This window comes from Mus musculus, chromosome Y, assembly GCF_000001635.26.
Source record: "Mus musculus strain C57BL/6J chromosome Y, GRCm38.p6 C57BL/6J".
NCBI classification, from domain to species: Eukaryota; Metazoa; Chordata; class Mammalia; order Rodentia; family Muridae; genus Mus; species Mus musculus.
Window position 1 is genome coordinate 45451810 of NC_000087.7, and position 20381 is coordinate 45472190.

Below are 20381 nucleotides of genomic sequence, written 5' to 3' on the forward strand. Positions count from 1 at the left end.
GGTTGAACACAAACCTGTCAGGCTGATAAAGAACTAGACATCTACTAACGTCCTTGGAACAATGTTCAGATTGCTGCACATCCTCCTGAAGATGCCATGGATGACATGGTTCCTTGTGATTGTTCTTCTCTTCTTGTTGTTGCTGTTTTCTTTTAACTTTTGAAGAGGATGCTTTATTAGTCTCTTGCTATGTTAGTCATCTCCTGGCATTAGAAACCAACATCCCACTGTTTAAATGTTTTACATTTCCTACTCTTTTTGGAAAACACAATGTATGCGCATCATTTTTCCTATTGCTTCAAAGACATACCACTATGTAATTCAACTTTACAATTGTAATCATTTTGACCAATATTCACATGAATATAAATTTTATGTGTAAACTTCTTCCTGTGCTGTGTATTTTCCACCAGGTGACAGTTTCATTTGTGGTCAATTGGAAGATCGTTCCTTACTATGTGTCTTTAAAAGATATATTTTGGAGCTGAGGGGTATGGCTGAATATCTTCAGCACAATAAACAACTTCTGTAACATTACTATCTAGTGGATTATAAGTATCAGGTTGTACACAGTAGTAACTAAAATAATGGACAAGTTTGAGAAAGATTTTAGGGTGTAATCTCTCATAATATACAGAAAAAAGGAAGTCCAAGATATTAATCAAATATATGCACACCAAATGAACATTGTGGGTTTTGTGGGTTAGTTTTATATGTCTTTGTAGTTCCAATGTCCAACCTTTATGTCTTAATTGAGGATTGTAAACAATGCTCAGGGTGTGTGTGTGTGAATTAAAGGGCACCATATCTTTAGTGTTTAGATTAATTTCACATATAATTATCTGTCTATCCGTCATCTATATATGTATGTATGTATGTATGTATGTATGTATGTATGTATGTATGTATGTATGTATGAAGTAATTATTGAATGTATTTATGTAGATATGTATGCAACTATTTCTCTATCATCTACCTATCACTCTCTCTCTTTCTATTTCTCTCACCCTCTTTCTCTGTTTATCTCTTATGCATGAATATATGCATGCATGTAGCTAGGTAGGTGTGGTAGTTTTAATGTGACTGGTTCTCATTTGCCTATAGGCTGTATTAGGATGAGTAACCTTGTTGGACTAGGTGTTTCCTTGTTGGAGGAAGGGTGTCACTGGAGGAGGTGGGTGGTCTCACACATGTTCAAGTTATGCCCAGTAGGGTTCTGTGTGTTTGCTGTCTCTCTGTCTTTCCAAGAGTAGCTGTGAGAGAGTGTTCAATGATTCAAGGAGGGGATATTGGTTATGTGGCATATAAAGCAGGCAAGACACATTTACATACATGGTAGAAGAAGCAAGCTTTAAGAAGCACAAACAATCACACACACAAACACACACACACAGCAAGCTTTAAGAAGCACAAACAATCACACACACAAACACACACACACACACACACACACACACACACACACACATTTGTTGGACAGTGCAAACTTCAAACACTTTCCATATATACTCACATTTGGTGGATGGAACAAAGCACCAAATTTATTTTTCTCACACTGCTTATATATCTCTGCACAATCTTTCAATTAGTATAAAATTTATACTGGTTACTTTCTATTTTCTTCTAGTGAATAATTATGAGTATATATGAGGAAAAGCATCTTCTCACTATACTTTTATGATGAGCTATTTATAAATTATGTTTATAAATATCCAATATTATTCCCAAGAACCAACACACATTTCTAAATAAAAAACTTGTTATAGATTAACAAGTTGAAAGCAAGTAAGGTAATTTTTTTCAGCCATTTTCTCTTACTGGTAGACTGAAATTTGCTGTTATACAGAAAGGATTAGTTTTTATCTATCTCAAAAATTAATCCTTCAAAAATCTTAAAAAAATCACAAAACTAAACTTTTATATAAATCCTATCATCTCTTTCTACTTTGAATCCTCAGGGTACACATCTGTTCATTAACCATGTTTTTCTTAAATCATATCAGGAATCAGAGGGAGGAAATAGGTACAAGGAAATAATAATCATCTGAACACCAGCCTGACTTTAAAAAAAAAAGGCATGTTTTTTGTAGTAATTCTTTTCAAGATTGTGGTTGAAGTATTAATCTGCATCAGCTGCAATCCTTGAGAAAGTTAGATTTAAATAACACTGTGGGTGGCAATGATATTGCCCAGTGATGGGCTGGAATCCTCCTTAAATTTTCATACAATCCATAGATTATGAGGGAAGTGATGTGAGGGCAGTAAGTAGAGAGAAACTCTACAACAGCATGAGTGGTAACAGACTGGTACCAGCTTTTAAGTTAAGAGTGGTAAGAGCTTTTAAGTGGTTCACCTCACCAAGAATCCATCAAAGCCCAGTATTTTGGAGGTAAAATGTACATGCCTGGGAGCCCCTCTGCCATGCTTAATATTCTAGTAAAATTAAAAATAATATTAATTTCTCATTTAATAGACCCTGCTTACAGTCCCCCCAAATTTTACTCCCCACGGTTCTTTTACTACCTCACATCCTCTCATTTTCAGTTCCTCCCCCTTTCAGTCATCACTCATCTAATACTTCTATTTCAAATATCTCTTCCTGCATTTCCTTATTCAACCACATCTCCCTCCACCATGCCACCTGATCTTCTCCTTCTTGTACACCTTTGTCTACTAATAAAATCCATTCTATTTCCCCATATGATGGGAATCCATGTATGCACCCAAGTCCCTTCCTCTATACCTAACTTCACTGGATCTACAGATTGTAGACAGGCCATCACATATGTAATGTTGAATTTCTTAATGTTTCTATTGCTGTCACCAAAAACTGTAACCCAAGCACAAGTTGAGGAGGGTAGCACTTATTTGGTTTACACTTCTTCATTGCTATTCATCATCTGAAGACAGACAGAAGAGGAACTGAAATGGGCCAGGAACCTAGAGGCAGGAGCTGATACAGAGACCATGGATGGGTGCAGCTGCCACGCACACCAGTCGAGTCAGCTTGACAGGCCTAGAGGCCTGGAAGTGCTCATGAGGCAAAGAGTTTCATGGAAGCTCACCTTCTGGAGTTTTGGAGTTCTCATTAACCCATTTACTCATACCCTATTCCAGCGTTAGTCTGGTGTATGGATCCACATGCTCTCTTTTAGTGTTATCTTATTATAAGTGCTTTTAAAGATTGAATTCTGATATAGCTAAGCTTTCGCCAGTGATCCAATGTCCTAGAAAGTCCTTGAGTTGACCATGGGCTTGGAATTCAGTAAGAATGGTGCCTATTCAGTGACATTCAGAATTGCCTCTGGTATTATACTACCACTTTGAATAAAAGTTAAGTCACTGCCCTACACAGGAATTTATCATCATCTAGGAAGAAGGAAGTTTGAGACCTAAGGAGGAAGCAGAGTACATACTTAGAACTATAGATTGCTGAGTTCCACACATATACGCATATTTACAATGGCCTAAGGGGAAGGTGGACTATACAATAGACTAAAATAGGAACTATAGCAAGGGCATGAAGCCATTGACCCTGGCTTCTAAGATTAAGTGTATCTTTGGTGGAGCTCTTTTTGATCCCAGTTGTTAACAATGAATTGTATCCCAGGTGTTTCCTGCCAGACCTTCTGTGTTTGTATTCCTCCGTTTTCTGTAAGAATCCAGTAACCTCTTTGTACCTTGCTTGTGTGTCACCCAACTTTCCTATTCTCTTCTGTATAAAAAGTTTGATGCTCAATTTGACACTTTACATTCAGATTCTACACAACCTCTCCTGTGTGTATCTGTCTATCATTTCATCCAACGCTTTGCCCACCTGTGACTAGAGATCCGTTCCACGCAGACAAAGGGGCCCAGAGTGTCTGCAGCATTCTGCTTAGTGGCTAGTTCCCCATGGTTTCATGCTTTCTCATAGAGAACTCAGAACCACAAGCACATGGATGGCAGTATCAACAATTGGCAGAAATCCTCCCCATCAATCATTAATTAAGAAACTGCCCTGCAGTCTTGCCTGCACAGACCAATCTTATGGAGACATTTCCTCAATTGGGGTTCCCTACTCTCAGGGGACTTTACTTTGTGGCAAGTTGACAAAAAACTATCCAGCCCAGTCAATATCAACATATAAATCAACACATAGCATATTTATCTTCCTGGGACTGGGATACGTTATTCAGGTTATGTTTTTGTTTTTTGTTTTTTGTTTTTTTTCTGTTTCCATCCATTTCATAACAGTTGAGTAATGTTCCATTGTATAAATATAACATATATGTTATACATTCTTTAGTTTATGGACATGTAGGTTGTTTCCAGTTGCAGATAATTATGAATCCAGCAGCAATTAATATGGTTGAGCAAGTGTGCTTCTAGGAGGAAGAAGCACTTTGAAAAACTTTCTGACCTATCAGGTGTCTGTTGTTATGTCCTCACCCATTTAATATCTGATTTTGCTAATTTGGATATTATCTTTTTTATTTTAGTTAACTTGGATAATAGTTTGTTGATCTTAGTGATCTTGTCAAAGAACCAATATTTGTTCCAAAATTTTATTTGTATTTTTCTTTCTATTTTATTTTTTTCCACCCTGAGTTTTACTATTTCCTGCCACCACTTCTTTTGGGTGTCATTTCTTCTTTGTGTTTGCGATCTTTAGGATGTGCTTTTAACGTGCTCATATAAGGTTTTGCTAATATTTTTTAACTCATTTTTTATTACATATTTTTCTTCATTTACATTTCAAATGCTATCCTGAAAGTTTCCTATACCTTCCCCTACCCTGTTTGCCAACTCACCCACTCCTGCTTCCTGGCCCTGGCATTCCCCTGTACTTGGGTATATTATCTTCACAAGACCAAGTGACTCTCCTCTCTTTGATGGCTGACTAGGCCATCCTCTGCCACATATGCAACTAGATACATAGTTCAGGGGGTTACTGGTTAGTTCATATTGTTGATCCTCCTTTAAGTTTGCAGACCCCTTTAGCTCCTTGGGTACTTTCTCTAGATTCCACATTAAGGGCCTTGTGTACCATCCAATAGATGACTGTGAGTATCCAATTCTGTATTTGCCAGGAACTGGCGTAGCCTCACAAGAGATAGCTATTCCAGGGTCCTGTCAAAAAAAAATTGCTGGCATATGCAATAATATCTTGGTTTGTTGGTGGTTGTCTATGTGATGCATCACCAAGTGGTGCAGTCTCTGGATGGTCCTTTCTTTTTTCTCAGCTCCAAACTGTCTCTTTAACTCCTTCCATGGGTATTTTGATCCCCATTATAAGAACCAATGAAGTATCCAGACTTTGGTCTTCCTTCATCTCGAGTTTCATGTGTTTTGCAAATTGTATCTTGAGTAGTCTGTTTGGGGGCTCATATCTGCTTATAAGTCAGTACATATCATATGTGTTCTTTTCTGATTGGATTACCACACTCAGGAAGATATCCTCCAGATACATGCTTTTGCCTAAGAAATTCATAAGTTCATTGTTTATAACTGCTGAATAGTACTCCATTGTTTAAATGTACCAAAATTTCTGTATCCATTCTGTATCCATATATTCTTCTGTTGAGCAACATCTGAGTTCTTTCGAGCAAATGGCTGTTATAAATAATGGCTGGTTACTGTGTTCAATTCTATGAAGGGGCAAAGTGTCCACAATTTGGTCTTCATTCTTCAGTTTCATGTGTTTTGCAAATTGTATCTTATATCTCGGGTACACTAAGTTTCTGGGCTAATATCCACTTATCAGTGTGTAAATATCATTTGAGTTCCTTTGTGTTTGTGTTACCTCACTCAGGATGATGCCCTCCAGGTCCATCCATTTGCCTAGGAATTTCATAAATTCATTTTTTAATAGCTGAGTAGTACTCCATTGTGTAAATGTATCACATATTTTGTATCCATTCAAATGTTGAGGGGCATCTGAGTTCATTCCAGCCTCTGGCTATTATAAATAAGACTGCTATGAACATAGTGGAGCATGTGTCCTTCTTACCGGTTGGGACATCTTCTGGATATATGCCCATGAGAGGTATTGTGGGATCCTCTTGTAGTACCATGTCCAATTTTCTGAGGAACCGCCAGACTGTTATAGAGACAAAGTTTGTAGCTGAGACAAAAGATGGACTAATTAGGGACTGCCATTTCCAGAGATCCATCCCATAATTAGACTCCATACGATGACACCATTGCATACACTAGCAAGATTTTGCTGAAAAGACCTGGATATAGCTGTCTCTTGTGAGACAAGGCTGGGGCCTAGCAAATGCATAAGTAGATGCTCACAGTCAGCTATTGGATGGAGCACAGGGGCCCCAATGGAAGAGCTAGAGAAAGTATCCAAAGAGCTAAAGAGATCTGCAACCCTGTTGGTCCAATAACATTATGAACAAGCCAGTACCCTGGAGCTCTTGACTCTAGCTGCATATGTATCAAAAGATGGCCTAGTAGGCCATTACTGGAAAGAGAGGCCCATTGGACATGCAAACTTTATATGCCACAGTACAGGGGAATGCCAGGGACAAAAAAATGGGAATGCGTGGGTAGGGAAGTGGGGGGGGAGGTTATGGGGGACTTTCTAAATGTACATTCTAAATGTAATTGAGGAAAATACGTAATAATAAAAATATTAACAAAATAAATAAATAAGGCTGGTATGAACATTATAGAGAATGAATCCTTATTAAACATCGGAACATCTTCTGAGTATTTGCCCAGGAGAGGTGTTGGTGGATCTTCTGGTAGTACTATGTCAATTTTCTGAAGAACCACCAGACTGGTCCAGGTCCCTGCCAAGTGTATTCTGCAAAGGCCCCAGACATCCAGCCACTTTCCCGGCCAGAGGAAAGGGGGTCTGCACGGGGCAGAAGTGCTTTGCCTGAGCATCGGCAACAGACATCTTGGCTCTGGGATCCCGCCTGGTGTATTCTGCACAGGTGAGAGTACGGACTACAGAAACCAAAAGCTTCTTGGGGAGGCGGGAGCCACAGAGCTTCTAATGCAGCCCCCTTTTCGGGCCTCAGACAGCTGGCCACTGTCCCAGCCAGAAAAAAAGGGGTCCACTCGGTGCGGGAGCTCTTTGACTGAGCATCAGCAGCAGATATCTTGGTTCCGGGACCCAGCCGAGATTATTCTGCACAGATCCCAGACATCTGGCCACTTTCCCAGCCAAAGGAAAGGGGTGTGCCCAGTGCAGGAGTGCTTTGCCTGAGCATCAGCTGCAGACATCTTGGTTCCAGGACTCCTTCGAGAGTATTCTGGTCATGTGAGAGTATAGAATACAGAAGCTAACACGTTCTGGGAAAGGCCAAAGCAACTCAGCTTCAGGACAGGTCATGTTTTGGGCCTTCGTCTTCTGCCAGGAGGGAGGTCTTAAGGCCATATATCTGTGCACCTTTCCCATGAGTGGAGAGCTTGACTGCAGAGAGTGCTCTGACCACTGAAACTCAGAGGAGAGATCTAGTCTCCCATGTCTGCTGATAGAGGCTAACAGAATCACTTGAAGAAAAAGCTCTAACCAGAGACAACTATAACAACTAGCTCCAGAGATTTCTAGATGGTGAAAGGCAAATGTAAGAATTGTACTAACAGAAATCAAGACCACTCACCATCAACAGAACACAGCACTCCCACCCCACCTAGTCCTAGGAACCCCAACACAACCGAAAAGCTAGACCCGGATTTAAAAGCATATCTCAAGAAGATGGTAGAGGACATCAAGAAGGACTTTAATAATTCACTTAAAGAAATACAGGAGAACACTGCTAAAGAGTTACAAGTCCTTAAATAAAAACAAGAAAACACAACCAAACAGGTAGAAGTCCTTAAAGAAAAACAGGAAAACATATCCGAACAGGTGATAGAAATGAACAAAACCATACTACACCTAAAAAGGGAAGTAGACACAAGAAAGAAAACCCAAAGTGAGGCAACGCTGGAGATGGGAACCATAGGAAAGATATATGGAACCATAGATGCAAGCATCAGCAACAGAATACAAGAGATGGAAGAGAGAATGTCAGGTGTAGAAGATTCCATAGAGAATATCAGCACAACAATCAAAGAAAATGCAAAATGCAAAAGGATCCTAACTCAAAACATCCAGGAAACACAGGACATAATGAGAAGACCAAACCTACAGATAATAGAAGTTGATGAGAGTGAAGATTTTCAACTTAAAGGGGCGGCAAATATCTTTAACATAATTATAGAAGAAAACTTCCTAAACCTAAAGAAAGAGATGCCCATGAACATACAAGAAGCCTACAGAACTCCAAATAGACTGTACCTGAAAAGAAATTCCTCCCAACACATAATAATCAGAACAACACATTCACTAAAAAAAGATAGAACATTAAATGCAGTAAGGGAGAAGGGTCAAGTAACATATAAATGCAGGCCTATCAGAATTACACCAGGCTTTTCACCAGAGACTATGAAAGCCAGAAGAGCCTGAACAGATGTTATACAGACACTAAGAGAACTCAAATTCCAGCACAGGCTACTATACCTGGCCAAAATTTCAATAACCATAGATGGAGAAACCGATGTATTCTATTTCTCCTTCCCTGTGTAACTTGTTGACAACTTTATGAAGTATTATAACTATCTATCCTAAAATTTAACATTTTTTTGTTTCATATTATTAATCAGTAGTTTGAAATACATACTTATTATGGCACTACCCAATGCAGATAGAAAATATTCATAATTATTATTTTTAAACAATATTGTGTATTTATGTTTAGGTAGGCATGAAATTATTAAGACAAAGTATTCTCTCCTCGTTCTAAAATCAGTTTTAGGTAACAGTAAAATAGTTCCTATGATCTAGAAGTAAACACAGAAATATAGACAACAGGAATATATTACTTTAAACCTAGATGATATATATGTACACAGTATATTTCAAATGAGTCACTAATCTTGTTGTCAGGGATCACAGATGTGTAATATGCTTGATTACTTTCTCTGCTAGTAGCATAAACAGAACTTTCTGCCACTATATAACAGCAAGCCCTAAGAATTAAATTTCAAGATTGGTTATAACTTTATTTATTCATGTTCTATTACTCGAGTATGTGATTTCTTCAAAAAGTGTTGTAGTATCAAATTTTGGACTGTAACCAAGAGTAATGCCACTAAACTGTAATATTTTAAATAAACTTCCTAAATTGTGGCATTCCGTAAGGGGATAACAGACATAATCCTATCCTCATGCTTACCTACACTTGTAAGCTCTAATGTTTCCTCCTCCTATTATGTTGCATGTGTTCTGTCATTCCCTCCTTCCATAAAGGCTTCATCCTTTCTTCCATGCCATGTGCCACTTTGGGGTTCCTTATCTCCACAGATACTCCAAGTTAAACATAAAATCTAAAAGTTGAAGCTAGACTAAATGTGATCACAGACACGTAGCATTTCTCTTTATAGGCCTGAGTTAACACATTTACTATATAGTATTTTCAAGTTCCATATACTCTCTAGCAAATCTAGTTACAGCTGATTGCATCTCCTAGCTATTTTGAAAACAAAAGCAACAAAAATGACTGAGCAAGTATCACTAGATAACCATGCTATCTTTTCTACACTCAAGTGTGATATAGGTGAGTCACCAGTTAGTTCTATTTTTAGATATTTTTAGTAAATTTTACACTGATTTTATCCTGGATGTACCAACTTAAACACCCACCAGCAGTAGAGCTTACTTTATTCCCACATCGCTAATGCTTCTTGTCTTTTGTTTTCCTGTTTGTACTCATTCTTCAAGGGATGAGCTAGAACTAAGTTTGGAGAAAAAAAGAGCACCAGAAATTTTTTGTGGGAGCCATAGCTAGTGTTGAAAGGAGTAATGTAATAAACGAAATTGTTTCCTCGAGGTGAGAATCCACGAAGCTAATCCTGCAACTTGTACAAAGAACTGTACTAAGGATTTGTCTGTTTATAGCAGAAAAACAACATATCAAATTTATGAAAAAGTATTCAAGGAAGCAGGCAGGTTCTATCTAAAGCAGGCAAAAGAACTTGGCAAAATCCACCTTGTAGTTCTTTCGTCAGATTAATGAAGGATACAGAAGTACAAGAGCCATGGAGTCTCCCTGCGTGGTTATGAAAAGACACTGAGGGCATCCAGGTTGCAGCGAAGTCCCTGAATAGATGCCTAGAGAGGCTTTTTTTGAAGGTATGAAAGGGAAGCCTATATTGTGATGTAAGAAGGTCCACAGTTTTGGGATATCTCTCAAAGTAAGCCACACACAAAGAATGGAAGCAGCCCAAGACAGAGAAATATATTGTAGTCATGAAACTAGATAGGAAGTGCTTATTTAAGCCACAATGTACATAAATTTAGGATTTGGGGTTTGTCTAGCTAGATTTGATCTTGATTTTTCCAGTATTTCCTGTTTATGTTTCTTTTCCTCTTATTTTGAATGAGAATGTATAATCATGTCAGTGTATTTGAAAGTAAACAATGCTTTGAATTTGATTTTATATGGTGTTACAATTAAGAAATTGTAATCTATTCTAAAAGATAAAATATGATTGTAGTTGTATATGGAATTTTATCTCATGTTAAGCATGATTATGCCCTGGAAATTCATATACTTTATTTCCAGTTGTATATTGGATATTGGATACTATGCTAGGCATAACTATTGCTTTCCTTGGGAAATTAATATAAGGAGATATGATTGTATGTCTTATTGACAAGACTTACACTTATGATGGCTAGTCTTGGTTGTAACCCTGATAATATTAGGAATTCCCTAAAACTCTGGGAATTTGGGGCACCTGTGATGAATTTTTTTTTCCTGATTTGATTATGTGAAATAGGAAGACCAACCCCAAATGTAGATCGATTGTTCTGTTATAGAAACAACTCTAAAATATAAATTTCATTGATGTTAGTTTTTTAATAAAAGTGTGTAGCTAGGACTAAATTCTAGTAGTTACAATCAAGATAGTTTTTATGATCCTACACTGTTTCTGTCTTTTATTACTGTGTTTCCTGAACACTGAGGTGGAGATTTGATGGTGACCTCCCTTGTAGGACTGAATGTTAGAAGGTCCCTAAGGCTTTGCATATTATCTGGCTGCAAGTCTCTGTGTTTGTTTCCATCTGCTGCATGAGGATACTTCTGTGATGATGAATGAGCAATATACAGACCTGTGAGTATAGCAAAATGTCAACAGGAGTCATTTAACTGCTATACTCCTTTAGTAGAATAGTAGTATTTGGTCTTTCTCTAGATCCCTGGCATTTCTAGTTTCAGGTTCTTGGCCATTCAAGCATTGTTGAGTATGGATTCCACTTAATGATATCTATGATTGTATAAGCTTGGCACAGAGTATGGCACTATTAGGAGTTGTGGTCTTGGAGTAGGTGTGTCACTATAGGTGTGGGCTTAATACCTTCATCTTAGCTGTGAGTAAGTCAGTCTTCCACTAGCTGGCTTACAGATGAAGATTTAGAACTCTCAGCTGTGTCAACTCTATGCCTGCTTGGATGCTGCCACGTCCCACCTTGATGATAATGGACTGAACATCTGAACCTGTAAGCTGGCTCCAATTAAATGTTGTCCTTTATAAGGCTTGCCTTGGTCTTAGTGCCTGTTCAGTGCAGTAAAACACTAAGACAGCATCTTTAGAGCCTCTTTGTCTAAGAAAGTTAACTTTGGGTATTTTGTTTGTTTGCTTTCCTATCATACAGGTTCTTTGTGTATATTATGTTTTCTGGTTTGGGGTTTTGATTAGATAGAGTATTTGAATTTGTGTTTCTGTATCTATATATGTTTGAGTGTGTGTGTGTGTGTGTGTGTGTGTGCATTAGTTTATTTTCTTTGGTTGTTTTGTCCTATTCAGTTAGTTTGGTTTATTTCATTAGTATTCTTTAGATAACTATTTGTTTCCTAAAAAGTGACAGACAGTAGTAATCTGGATTAGAGGAAAAGTGGGAAAGAACTAGAAGGAGTAACTGTTAGGGGAAACTGTAAAAAGAAAATACATCCTAAATATAGCTTCCCCTCCCTCCTCTTCTTGAAGTCCTTCCCAGGAGCTCACCTTCCCCACATCCATTCCTCCTCTCTTTCTCTTCAGAAAAGGAGAGACCTCCCATTGATATAAAACTGCCTTGTCATATCAAATTACAGACTAGGAACATCCTCTCCTAGTAAAGCTAGAAGAGGCAGCTCAATCAGCTGAAAATGTCTCAAAGGCAGGCAACAGAGACAGGGAGAGACTGTTCTCACATTGTTAAGGGTTCCACATGAATCCCAATCTACATAAATTTTACATATATGCCAAGGGCCAAGGTCATTCTCATGAATGCTACCTTGTTGGCTCAGTGTTTGTGTGGCCCCAAGAACTCAGGTAAGTTGATTCTGTGAATTTTCTTGTGGTTTCCTTGACCTCCTTGACTCCAGTAAACCTTCTTCCTTTTTCACAGATTTCCTAAAGTCAAATGAATTTTTGGCTGTGGTTCTTGCATATGCCTCCATCAATTGCTAGTTGAAGTCTTTCTCATGACAGTTAGGCTAGGGTCCTATTTGCCAGTATAGCAGAACATTGTTAACAGTATCAAGGATGTGCTCTATTTCTTGGTATAGATCTCAAGTTGGACCAGTCATTGGTTGGCCATCCCCTCAATATTTGTTCTATCTTTATCCCTGCACATCTTGTAGGCAGGAGAAATTGGAGGATGAAGTTTTTATAGTAGGACTGGTGTCCCATTCCCTCCATTGAAAATCTTATCTGGGTACAGGAGATGGACATTTCAGGCTTCATATTACCCATTGCAAATAGGGTTAGTTTTTGTTACCCTCAATTCACTGTCTTAGATTCTGAGGAATTTCTATTTCTGTAGGTTTCTAGCTCATTCCAGAGATGAATTCCCCCAATTCAGTTGTCTCTTCCAGTACACCCTACCTCAATTCTTTCCCCAACATGATCCTTCTGGTTTGCATCCAAACACCAACTCTTGTCCAGTGCTATTCCCATGTCCAATGAAAATGCCTAGTTTATATTCCCATCTCAGTGAGATATTATTTTTGGCACCTTTGGATTACAACATGGTTATCCTTTATAATCAGTACCAACTTATATGTGAATATGTACAATGTTTGCCTATGTGGGTCTAGGTTACCTCACTCAGGGTGATATTTTCTTGTGCCATCCATTTTTTGTACAAATTTCAAATTGTCTGTGTTTTTAATAGCTGTGAAGTATTCCACTGTGTAAATATATCACATTTTCTTTATTCTTTTTTTGATCGAGGGATATCTAGGTTGTTTCCAGTTTCTGGCTATTATGAATGATGTCTCTATGAACATAATTGAATATGTACTCTTATGGGGGTAGGATAGAGTTTCCTTTTGGTATATACCTAGGAGTGTTATAGCTGTTTTTTGTTTTGTTTTTTTGGGTTTTGTTTTTTTTTTGTTTTGTTTTTTTTGTTTTTGTTTTTTTTTTGTTTTGTTTTGTTTTGTTTTGTTTTGATTTTTGTTTTTTTTTTTTTTTTTTGATACAACTACTCCCAATTTTCTGAGACGCCACCAAATTTATTTCCAAAGTTGTTGTACAAGTTTAAATAGTACCAGCAATGAAGGAGTCTTCCATTTCTTCCACAATCTCAACATAATGTGCTGTCCTTCCTTGACTTTTTGGATAACTTTGATTTGGAAGTCGATTTTGTTTGATATTAGAATGGCTACTCCAGGTTTTTTCTTCAGACCATTTGCTTTGAAAATTATTTTCCAGCCTTTTACTCTGATGTGGTGTCTGTCTTTGTCCCTGAGGCAGAATGTGCTGTCATTTAAGTCTTAGATGTTAACGATTCTGATGTTTGTAAGATAAAATCTCAGAGTCATATCATTTTTCATTTACCTTATGACTAAGGATAATGAACATTTCTTTAAGTGCTTCTCAGCCATTAGATTCCTCTATCAAGAATTCTTTGCTTAGCACTGTTCCCAATTTCTAATGTATTATTTGCTTTATTGATATTTAATTTGTTGAGTTCTTTTTTTTTTTATCCTTCTTTTTTTTTTCCATTTTTATTAGGTATTTCGCTCATTTACATTTGCAATGCTATACCAAAAGTCCCCCATAGCCACCCACCCCCTCTCCCCTACCCACCCACTCCCCTTTTATGGCCCTGGCGTTCCCCTGTACTGGGGCATATAAAGTTTGCGTGTCCAATGGGCCTCTCTTTCCAGTGATGGCCGACTAGGCCATCTTTTGATGCATATGCAGCTAGAGTCAAGAGCTCCGGGGTACTGGTTAGTTCATAATGTTGTTCCATGTTGAGTTCTTTATATATTTTGGATATCAACATTCTGTCAGATATAGAGTTGGTTAAGCCATTCTATAAGCTGACATATTGTTCTATTGACAGTGCCCCATGCCTTACAAAATATTTTCAGTTTAATGAGGTTTCATTTATTAATTGTTGATCTCAGTGGCTGAACTACTAGAGTTTTGTTTTGGAAGTCATCTCCTGTGCCAAAGATTTCAAGGTTATTCTCCACTTCCTCTTTTATCAGATTTAGTATATCAGGGTTTCTTGATCAGATCGTTGATTCATTTAGACTTGACTTTTGTGCAGGGTAATAGATATGGATCTACTTGTAGTATTCTACAAGCAGATATCCAATACTACCAGCATCATTTGTTGAAAATGTTTCATCTATTCCATTGTATAGTTTTGGCGTCTTGTTAAAATCAAGTGTTCATAAGTATGGATTCACTTCTGTGTCTTCACATCAATTTATTGATCAACCTATCTGTATTTATGCCAATACCATGCAGTCTTTATCGCTTCTTCTCTGTAGTACAGTTTGAAACCGGGGGTAGGGAACTGGGGGAAGCCAACAGAAAGTTCTATATTCCAGGAAACAAGAGGATCACAGGACCCTACGGGGATGACATTAGGTGAAATCCCCAACAAAGGGGAGAGAGTATCTGTAGAAACCATATCCAGAGGTTAGGAATTTGGTCTGGTTGAAAGATGGGTGCCCTACCATTTTCAAAAATTTTAACCCAGAATTGTTCATGTTGAAATGAAATACAGGGACAAAGAGTGGAGCAGAGTCTGAAGGAAAAGTCATCCAGAGACTGCCCCACATGGTGATATATCCTATATGCAGCCACCAAGCCCAGACACTATTGCAGATACCAACAAATGCTTGCTGAGAGGAGCCTGATATAGATGTTTCCTGAGAGGCTTTGCCAAATCCTTACCGACACAGATGTGGATCCTTGCAGTCAACCATCAGAATGAGCTTTGGGACCCCAATGTAGAGGTTAGGGGAAGGACTGAAGGAGCTGAAGAGGTTTGCAATATCATAGGAAAAACAACAATATCAACCAACCAGACTCCTCAGAGCTCCCAGGAACAAAAGCTCCAACCAACATGGAGGGACCCATGGCTCCAGCTGCACATGTAGCAGAGGATGGCCTTATCTGGCATCAATAGGAAGAGAGACTGTTTTTAGGAAGTATTCTGTTTATTTTCAGTTAATTTTGCATCATGTCACTTATGTATACTACTGTATCTGAATAGCAATAGTTTGACTTTTTCCTTTTCAATTTTATACCTTGATCTTCTTCCTTTCCTTATTGTTGTTGCTAAAACCTCAGGTACTATACAGAATAGATACAGAGAATATATAATTTTACCATATTATTCCTTTTTAGGGAATATTTTTTTCACTACATTTAATTTGATATTGGGTGTCAGCTTTCAATGTATTGGCTTTATTATGTTCAAACATGTGACATGTATCCCTTATCTCTTTAAGAATTTATCATCAAGGAGTGTTGGATTTTGTTGGAGTCTTCTTCAACATTGACTATGATAATTTTGCGGTATGTTTTCCTTTTAGTTTGCTTACATGGTAGATTACAGTGAAAGAGTTTGGTATGTTGATCCATCCCTGGATATGTAAAATGAACTCTACTTCAGGATAGGGGTGATATTTTTCATATATCTTTGAATTCTGTTTACAAGTATTTTATTGAGTATTTTTAAATCGATGTTTATAAGGGCAATTGGTCCGAAATTCTCTTTCTTTTTTGAGTCTTTGTGGGACTTAAGTCTCACATTGACTGTATTCCCATAAAGTAAATTTTGTCAACTTTCCTTCTGTTTTAATCTAGTGAAATATTTTGTGTATCAGTATTAGCACTTTTTTGAAAGTATGGTATAATCCTGCTCTAAAACCATCTGACATTGTCTGGTTTTGTTTGGGAGATATAAAATGACAGGTTATATTTCTTTTGTCTATAGAACTATTCAAGTTGATCTTGATTCAGCTTTACCAAATTGTATCTATTGAGAAAATTGTCCTTTTTATTTTTTCTATTTTGGTTTTCCCTGTTTCTGGAGTACAGGTTTTTGATGTGAAACCGAATGATCTCGGTGTCTGTTGTTATGTCTTCCTCTTCATTTCTAATTTTGTTAATTTGTATGCTTTCGCTCTCTTTCTTTTAGTTGGTTTTGAAAAAAAGTTTTGTCCATCCTGATGATTTCCTCAAAGAACCAAATATTTGTTGCCTGATTCTTTGTCTTGTTCTCTTTGATTTTTTTATTGTTTTGAGTTTGATTATTATCTGCTGTCTATTTATCTTTGGTGGCTGTGCTTCTATTTGAACCAGAGCTTTCTGACATGCTGTTAATTGGTGAGTATGCGATCTCTACAATTTCTTATGAAGACACTCATAACTATGAACCTTCATCTGTTTTCATTGTACCTCATTTACTTGGAATTTTGTGCAATTCATTGAATTCTAGAAAATCTTTAATTCCTCTTTCCTTTTTAAATTTCCTTCTATTTGCCCTGATGGTTGAAAGCTGATGGCTTCTGGAAGCTTAAAACTTTCTGGCTTATTTTGTGGTTAAATTTGCCCACCTTTGATGATTAATACCTGTGGTTTAATAGTGGAGTATTGAGTTAGGACAGAGTGCCTTCCCTGATCAGTGCTCAAAGTTCTTTAACCTTGTGTAGCCAGAGAAATTCACATTCACAAGAAAAAGTACTCACTTCAAAAGAAGGCTTTAGACTTTATTTCTAGGAGAGAGAGAAAAGGGGGAACCTATTTCCTATTGTATTCAATTCTTACACTTTCTCAGGATACATGATCATATGGTATTCCAAGCTTCTATTTTATAAAAGGTACTAGCAAGTTCACAACATTAATACAAGTCAATAAATCAAATAAGGAATGTCAGGAAGAATGTTACCTGCAAGTCCATTGTGATTGGTTATTAATTATATATTCATTAGCTGCTAGTAACTCCACAAGTTCATACAAGTTTTAACTAAATTTTATGTCAAGGGGATCAATCATCTGCCTAGTGTCTCATTCATTTTGAAGTTTTGTACAGATACATCTAGTTAATATTTTATCTTTTGTCTTTGAACGTCCTAGAAATTGTTCATATTAAGTTTGTGAAAATACTTTTCAGATAATGCATTCACATCTATCATAGAAGGAATAGTTTCTCTGATTATAAATTTGTTCTAAGCCTGCATTTTATCCTAATGCAATTAGTCTGTGACACAAGAAGTCTTACAGAACTTCAACTGCAGCTTTTCAATAAAGAGCTCAAAATTACTTATGTACATTTATTAATTCTATAAAATTATATAAAGTAGTAAGAAATCATTAATTTATTTACATAGCATTACTACAAGAGAGTACATGTTTGTTGATCTGCATCCAATAGGATGGGCTATATGCCAGGGAAAATTATACTCTAGAATACTTAGAGGAAAGATCGATGCCTCAAATGAAATGTATGAAGGCCTTGTAATTCAGAGATCCATCACATCTGCCCAAAATGTTGGACTATCTTCAGAAAGTCACTCATTACATTTTCTCTCTCCTAGCGACTTTTAAAATTCTTTATTGTGTCTATTTCTTAAACAGTTTATTCAATTACTTCACCTGTTTCATTGTGTATGCCTCTATTTCTTTAAGGGACTTCTGCAGTTCTTCTTTAAAGCCATCTACCATTTCCATAAAATTGGATTTAAGATCATTTTCTTGTGCTTCACCTATGATGGAACAGCCAGAGTGTTCTACAGTAAGGCATCTGTGGCTAAGTGCTGTCAGGTTTCCCAAATTGTTGTAGAGTGTGTTCTTAGATTGTACTCTAGCTACTTGAATTTTGAGATTATTATAGGTTTATATATTGATTTCTACATAAGTAATTGTCAGATGCATGGATTTTTGTTTTGTTTTGTTGATGTTTTTATTCCCTTGGTCTCTGTTTCCTCCAGGTTTTCTGGTCTTAATGCCTTGGGGTTCTAGTGACCAGGTAGTCTTCAGGTCCAGGAGGGTGTCTTTGCTGAGAGTTTTGTGACTACTCTGTCTTCTGAGGTTTTGGGTGTCAACATTACCTCTGGGTTCCATAGGTAGGGCTTCCAAAAAAAAAAAAAAAAAAAAAAAAAAAAAAAAAAAAAAAAAAAAACCAGAGATCTTCAGCTCAATTTGTGAGAAGGAATATGGAGTAAGGTCATGGGTTGCACTTTATAGTTGTTCAAAATACTTGAAGGGAAGTTGGTGAGCCTAGAGCCTAGAGTGGAAAGTTACCTGGGGTGCCTGAAGTTGGTCTAGACTTTTTGTTTATAATTTCAGCAAACATCCATGTTAATCAAAGGGTGTGTAGAAATTATTGTGTGTAAAAAAATGCCACAGAACTTGAAAAGTACACGATGAGAACTTATAAATTTGTCTTGTTACTTTATGAGTCTTCCAGTCTTATTTCTATTATTACAATAAAATGCTCTAAAGAAATCATCTTGGGGAGAAAGGCTTAATTTGGCTTTTAATTGGAATTTGCAATTTGTCACTTTTCATGTAATGAAAGTTACCTAGGCAGATGGTCACATGTCTGCATTCAGAAGGATTGAGAAATGAGTATATCCTTGCATGTTCTTCTGAAATAGCTACTTTTTTCATTCACAGAAGTGTCCACAGCCCAAATAAAAAATTGTGTCAACTATATTCAGGGTGGGAGTTCCTACATCAACTAATAATTAAAACAGTTCCTCACAAACGTATGTCAGTTTTTTTGTTTGTTTGTTTGTTTTTGTTTTTTGTTTTTTGTTTTTTTTTGTTTTTGTTGATTTTGTTTTTGTTTTTGTTTTTGTTTTTGTTTTCGTTTTCGTTTTTCAAGCCAGGGTTTCTCTGTATAGCCCTGGCTGTCCTGGACTTCCTTTTGTAGACCAGGCTGGCCTCGAACTCAGAAATCTGCCTGCCTCTGCCTTCCAAGTTATGGGATTAAATGTGTGCACCACCATGCCTAGCCCATATGTCAGTCTTATCCACACAATTTTGATTGCTTTATCAAGTGATTCTAGTTTGTGTCAAGATGACAATTAAAAGTAAACACCAAAACAGACAATAAAGAAACAAATTAACAGATGATCTGAAAAACAAAATAAGTATGGTTTGGGGGCTTCTTTGGATGGGAACAATCTCATTTAGGTAAAATATTTGAGTACTTGATCCCATGTTAGTGTATATTTTTAGGAATAATTAGTTGATATGACCTTGTTGAAGAAGTTGTGTCACTGTGGGTGGGATTTGAGATTTAAAAGCTTTTACCATTCCTGGTTAGATTACTCTGTCTGCCTTCAAATTGTTATCCCAATACCATGTGTGTCTACTTGCTGCTATGCTTTCCATTATGATGACCATGGATTCCAAGCCGCTGAAACCAAGAATAAACCCCTAATAAACTCTTTATTTGTAAGCTGTTTTTGCCACAGTGTCTTATTGTGACAACAGAAAAGTAATTAAAACACTCTAATTCACCTATTTTCTACTTTATGAAATATGTCTTCTATAGTACAATGAGTTTCATGGATCAATAGGGTAAATTTTACTACAACTTTATTAATTTTTCAATGGCAGTGATTCTTGGTTGTTTTTTTTTATTAATATTCATTTGAGAGCATCCAGAATACATAGGCAGAGTTCTGTAATATTTGTAAAATTTGTATTACCTTTCTTTTATTAAAGTGTATGTCACAAATATCTCTTATACATGTTTTTTTATGTATAAATAATAATGAACTTATTACAACTATTGAAATATCATCTATTACTTGATACAGTTATGGTATTTTATAATGACTTTAAAAAATATTGACAATTAACTCACTGTATATGTATATGATAATATTAAGTATAACAAGTACAAAATTCATTAGTTCTCCAGAACTTATTTTTTATTTTATTCAGTGTAACAATATTGTTATGTATAAATCATAATGGCATTTTTCTGTTTACTGCCCCAATGATTTGCACTCCCTTATGAAAATAACTCACAGAATTTTTATATTTTGTTATGCTTTAAAAAGTGTAACACTTGGGCCACT